Source organism: Asparagus officinalis, chromosome 8 (assembly GCF_001876935.1).
Source record: "Asparagus officinalis chromosome 8, Aspof.V1, whole genome shotgun sequence".
Classification (NCBI taxonomy): domain Eukaryota; kingdom Viridiplantae; phylum Streptophyta; class Magnoliopsida; order Asparagales; family Asparagaceae; genus Asparagus; species Asparagus officinalis.
In genome coordinates this window covers 27,066,493-27,073,281 of record NC_033801.1, presented here as the reverse complement: position 1 = coordinate 27,073,281, position 6,789 = coordinate 27,066,493, and positions in this window count along the sequence as shown.

The following is a 6,789-nucleotide window of genomic DNA, read 5'->3' as shown; positions in this document are numbered from 1 at the left end:
GAGTGATTGTTGAACAGAGTTATCAGAAATAGAGAGAGTTTGTTCAGATTCAGTATTTTGAATAGAGAAGAGGAAGATAGAGTTTGATCCGGTGGCATTCTAACTTGATTATCTATTTGGCTTTTGTTTTTTTTACCATAGCATTTGGATCACATTCACCTGAGATGGGTTGGTTGGACTTAATCTAGTGTTTTAGGGTTTGCAACAGGTTGACTCGAAAAAATTTTTCCTTCTCTCTTTTACTCACACTACTGGCTAGTTGATCAAGTTGGGTTTCCAACCTATCTATAGCTTGAGTGTTAGAATTAAGTAATTGGTTGTTTATTTGCATAAAGAATTTAGAGTGTTAGATGACTAAGTCAATATGTTAGTGGTCTATATATAATTTAATCATGGCTTCTAGACCATTCTCTATGATACTGAGTCATCTCTCATGCTTAGAGTTCAGTGGAATAGGATTTACATATTGATTTTAAAGTGATTGATTCTAGTATGCATTATTGGGTTGTGAAAATTATTCTATATTGAATGAAACTATGTTTTCTCTAGGAAATTGTGGGGTTGAAGTGGAAGTGAAATTTTAAGTTTTGGCAAAAATTTTCTGATTCCATGCAAAATTTGAATGGTTTCTCCAACCTAGATTGTAGGTTGAAGAAAGACGATCATTTCCAGAATGCTAGAGTTAGTGTTCACCCTGGCCTAGTACAACATGGATTCTAGCAATGCAATGGAGTTGGACCCTCATGTCGATTCGAATTGAAAGGAAGAACGTGAAATTCCTTTTCCTTTATGTAGGGATCAGAAGTTTGGATCTAACTATAAGAAGAATGTGGTTGGTTTTCTTAAGAGAGAACATTCCTCTAAAATATGTGCTAGAGATTGATAGTTATGATATATTCGGAAAGAAACTTGGTTGATTTGAGCTAGAGCTAGTGCTTTGGTTTCTAGGGCTTCTAACTGATACATGATTATAGTCATTTTAGCTTTAGACGTTAAGATTGACTCTAAGCCTACTGGATTTAGTTGGAAGAACTGATAAAATTCTTTTATCACAGTGTTTCCAATGCATGCTTTTCTCAGATAAATTTTCTAAATCATAATAGGGATACTCATAATTGTGTTGTTAAAAAGAGAAATATCCACTGCAATACAATAACGTATAGAGCCTGAATATGTCGGTCCATTAGGAATTCTTCAAACTCTAGCGGATGAGACCAAATTACTTTTTAAAGAGGACCTACTTCCATCTAGAGGAGATATTCATTTGTTTAGCGTGGGATCGTCAATAGCGGTCATATTAGTTCTACTAAGTTTTTTAGTAATTCCTTTTGGGTATCGCATTGTTTTAGTCGATCTTAGCATATGTGCTTTTTTATGGATCTTGATTTCAAGTATTGCTCCTATTGGACTTCTTATGTCAGGATATGGATCATACAATAAATATTCCTTTTCAGGTGGTCTACGGGCTGCTGCTCAATCTATTAATTATACAATAACATTAACTCTACGCATGTTATCAATATCTCTACGTGTTATCCGCTGGAACATGATTATTTTCCATTCTCTTTAGAAATGAAATTAATATAAAAAAGGTTGAATATTATTGAATGGGTATTTTCATTTTTTATTCATTAATTTTTTATTCATCATTAGGGTAAAAAGGTTGAATATTATTGAATGGGTATTTTCATTTTTTATTCATTAATTTTTTATTCATCATTAGGGTCGATGAGTTAAACTAGATAGTTATAGTATTTTCATTTTTTATTCATTAATTTTTTATTCATCATTAGGGTCGATGAGTTAAACTAGATAGTTATACGAGTAAAACCAAACTACTTAGAAATTTGTAGTAGGAAGATAAAATCTCATTCCCTATGTACATGAATATAAAAATAATCAGTGCAAACTGTTTAACCCAAGACTAATAATCTTTGAATAATTATTAAATCTTGAAGCAGATATAAAAGATCAACCGTATGGAGTTACACTACTATTGTCTTATACGTATTACCATACCGGGGATCAATCCAAAATCAGTGGACAGTTAGGAAAACCAAGGTACATAAAAGATTAGTAATGGAGATAATGTAATATATCAAAAAATAGTATTTTTTTATAAAATAAAAGTTTGGATAAAAAATGAGATTTTCAATATTCTTATTTATAGTGACGGAGAATAAAACTATCACTATATTTACAGGGTTCATAACTACTCCTCTTACTACAGGATGCTTACATAGCCAACACTTCGATCCGACTCTACCCAAAATTTTTTGGTTCATCCTAACATTACCCACTTGTCTGACTATTGCTAAGTAGATTTTGGATATCAAATGAACCTTCCCAGAGGGTAATCTTAAGGTGGTTAATTTCCCCTCTTTTGTTATCAGTTTCGCTACAGTGCTTGCTGCTCTAACTAATTATCTACCCTTTACAAGTGTGATTTCTATGTTATGTATGGTCGTGCCTAAGGGCATATTGGTTGAAGTAGATTCTTCTTTTTATCAATTAAAACTCCTTCCCAAATTGTACAAGCTCCGTCCAAAGCATACGTCTTTCTAGATGTATATGGTGATATCTAGATAGGTGGATCTTGTATGAATCGTATAATAAAGTATCAGATAAGTAGATACATTGGAATCCAAATTTCCCAAATCACTCATGTGTGACCTTTTATATCCTAGATCTCCACGTTCTGTCATCTGGCTTATGTTCTTCATGTAGCATTCAGACCGAATGATTCTATGAAATTACGTTGATACTTCCACATATTACGGCTAACGAAGGAGATATCTCTAATTTTCCTCAGGGGATCTTTATAATTATCACTGCTTAGCTTTCAACTCACCTCTGACCATCAAATTAAATGTGAATAACCCGTCCTCCTCTCTTTGAAACAAGGGGCACTTTCGGTTAAGCAAAATATGTGAAATCTTCGATTTTTTCCTTCTGAAACTAATATGATTGCCTCGACAAGATATTCCCTTCATTCTTCCTCTATGTAGCTTACAAAATCTAGTTCTTTTAGGGTTATAATTGATGGTTTTTTCATAGTCCCACCTCTACTATAGAAGAAATGGAAATTCCCATATTTGTTTGATGATAAATGCGAAACAAAAAATGAAAAAAATCCCCCTCTCCACATTAGGGATTCCATTTTTCTCCATAGAGTGCTTTTCTTCATAAAATCCCCTTGAGACATAATTCTAATGATGTCTTTGAAGAATAATCCAATCATTCATAGATAATTTGGCATAAACGCTACTTTTCTAAGCTATGGTGAGGATATTAGATAAAAAGATCCTTAAATCTATCAAATTACTTTCAGAATAGTTCTCCTAGAATTATCCTACAAGACTAAATGATATTCCTAAGTTTTATCAATTTGTTGTGAAGTGAAGAAGTTTTTTAGAGTAACAAATTTATCCCAGGTGCAGATAGAATCTGTGGGTAAACTACATAGCCATTTTTTAGCCTTGTCCTTTGAGTAAATGAGACAAATTTGACTTTAATTGCACACTCAAATATCCCTTTAATCTAATAAGACAAACTTCTTCAAACTCGGATATAAAAATATAGCCATCTTCGGACTAGTTACCTAAAAACTTAGAAAGCATGTTCATGAAGTGAGGTCTAGGCTCATGATTAATACAATTAACTTCGAAAAGTCTAATGTAAGATGAGATTGTATTTCTAGTAAAATAACTCATATTTTGAATAATTAGCCATTTTTATATTTTAAAGAAATATTTAAATGAAAGAAGTGCTTTGTATTATCCCTAATCCAAACTTGCATGCACTAATCAAGATCTATTTGGAATTTTTTTTAAATATCACTAAAAAATTAAGAAAAATATATAAAAGAAAAATGTTAATAAATATTTTTATTTTTTTTATAAAAAGGGAAAATTTAAAAGATCAAAGAGATTTTGAAAATTAACAAAAGCCAATTGAAACAATCATTATTATTTTAGAGTGAAGCCTAAACTCAACTAGACCAGCATCTAACCCAAAACTCATTGAGTGAAAAGATTAAAGTATATTTGGTCAGTTAGCTAGATAAGAATAGTACCAGAGGAAGATCAATGACCAATTAAATACATCTTTCCTTATAGAGCGCCTAACGCAACCTCTAAACATTGCCTTAGACACCAACAGTGTCAAATAAATTTAAACCGATTCACTTTAGGATTTCTTATTTCTTAATGAGCTCGAACCCTTAGTGGCTAATGAGTAATGAGTTTAAAAGGCTTGGAATAGTGTAGTGAGAAATTAGTGATTTGTAGGATAAGAAAAAGTGATGAAATCTCTCACATTATCTTAATCAGGGGTTCCTTAAGAGTATTTTCAAGTAAGTGCTCAAATTACTTTGGTGAATTCCTACTAACTATACACAATGCAATCTTAAGAATTAAAAGCAACTACAAGATGTCACAAAAAAAAAAAAAATTCTTTAACTAGGATCTACAGTCAAAAAAATATAAGAAAAAGAGCTCTTGTTTGAATCTATTATCTTGTTTAGTAGTTATTCAAGTGGAGGGTGGATTTTATTATGGTCAACAAGAGAATTTTTTTATTTTCTTTTTTTATTAGTTCCTAATTGTTTCTAACGTGAAAACCCTAACTAGAGGGTTGAATTGAAAATACTAGAAAGAGAACTTACATCTGCAAGGTGGTGGCCCCTTTTGAAGCAAGTCTTCTCTCAAGTCTTCAATCTTCTTCTTCTAGGTTATTCCTTCACAATGAAACATACAAATAAAAGAACCAAAATAGAAAAATCCTAATCACATGCACCTTCCCATGTAATGGTGCCAAAAATTTGATGTGGATAAAAATATGCTACGTTGCAAGTGTGCAGTAATTGAGTTTTAATATTTATAGATATCAATCCATAGAAAAAAAAAGTATTAGAAAGACTATCATATTTGGATTCTTAGATTATGTAAGAAACTAATGAGAAAGTAAACAAAAGTTGTGTGTGTTTTGGGTAGAGGGTTGTCACAAAAATAAAAGGCTAAACCAAGAGGGAAGAATGAGGAAAAGACAAGGGCAATAAAAGCAAATTAAAAAAACAAATTAAAATAAGAAGTGGATTAAAAAATGGAGAAAATCAAGAGAAGAGAATAAGAAGCTAGCATTAAAACTACTAGTTAATTTTAAATTGCATTTAAGAATTACTCTGTTTATATTTATATATTTCTTAGAGTTTCTAAGTATCAACTTACTTAAAACAAGCATCACATATCAAAACTATATCTAAGCAATATTATTACTCATGAAAAGAAATAAATAACTAGATAGTAACACTAAAATTGAATAAGCATTACTTATGAAACCACTCAAGAAAGCATAGACTATCAAACTTTTTTCCTACTAATTAGTTCTGTAGTTGGTTATTTTGACATGATCATTTTAAGTACAAAGAGAGCAATTTAAAAGTATAAAAATAAATTAAACTAGTTTCATCTAATCCTATGTTTTCTACAAGAATTAGCTACTCATATTTTAAAATAAAAGCAAAGGAAGAAAATCTATACTAGATAGAAAGCATTAAAGACAAGAAAGTAAATATAAACTGCAAAGTAAATAAAGAAAGAAAGAGAATTCACTCTACAAAGCATAAAAAAGAAAATATATTCTATAAAGCATTAAAGACAAGAAGGTAAATCTAAACTGCAAAGTAAATAAAGAAAAAAGTAAATTTAGTCTACAAAGCATAAAAAGAAAGAAAAATAAAATATATAATACAAAGTAATAAAATGGAAAGAAAATAAATATATACTATAAATTATGAAATAAATCTACACTACAAAGCAATAAATCTAATCTATCAAACATGAAGTTAAAAATTAAAAATATAAAATATACAAAAACTAAGCAAGAAAATAAAAAGAGGAAATGAAGACTTACATTGCAAGGAGTTAGCCACTTGAGAAGAAAATCTTCATCACCAAAGGAAAAGAAGAGAAAAAAAATGAAAAAAGAGATTTTTTTTTTAATTATTGCAAATAAAAAGTTTATAACTTGAAAGGTCTTTTCAATTAAGGGGTTGTTTGTTTGCGCAAATAAAGAGAGAAATGGGGGATGGGGAGGGGGGGGGGATTTGAAATCTTACAAGAATACCACATATGATTTTGGTTTCAAGACAATTTCATTCCCTGTGTTTGGTTCGCTAGTGTTTGTGGGAAATTTTGTAATAAAAAGAATATAAGGAAAGAATTGCGTTTGATTTTATTCTCTCTAAACTTGTTAGAAAAGGAATGATCTACAACTCTCTCAACTCTCGATTACAATTTGGATTCCTAGTCTGCAAAAGAGAAGAGAGATGATCGGATTCTCCCCTTTGTTTAATTCTGGGTTCTTCACGGTGGCGATGAGATGCCTCCCCTCGAATGCTCGCGTCGAGTTTGCTTCTCGTTGACGATCCGATGTCTTGTTTCACTGGAATGTGGGTCTTCTCCTCACGATTTGATGTTGTGGAGAACTTGCGTGGCAAGTTTTAGAACTCTGAATGAGTTTGTGTTGATCTTAACCGTAATTGGGTTAAACAAGCCAAAGATCTCTTCTCTTCTCTTAAGGAGAAGGATCCAAAAACCAGCCCGAGATCTCTTTTTGCTGCCCAAAAAGAGGATCCAACTAATATGATTATCTAGTTATTTATTAGGGATTAAGGGGTGTAACCACCTCCCTTAATTCGCTCCTAAGTGGGGCTCATGGGATGTAACCGCCCCTTAAATCACTCCTGAGTTGGAGTTATCTCCCTCCTCTTTTTGGGAAACGGTTTTG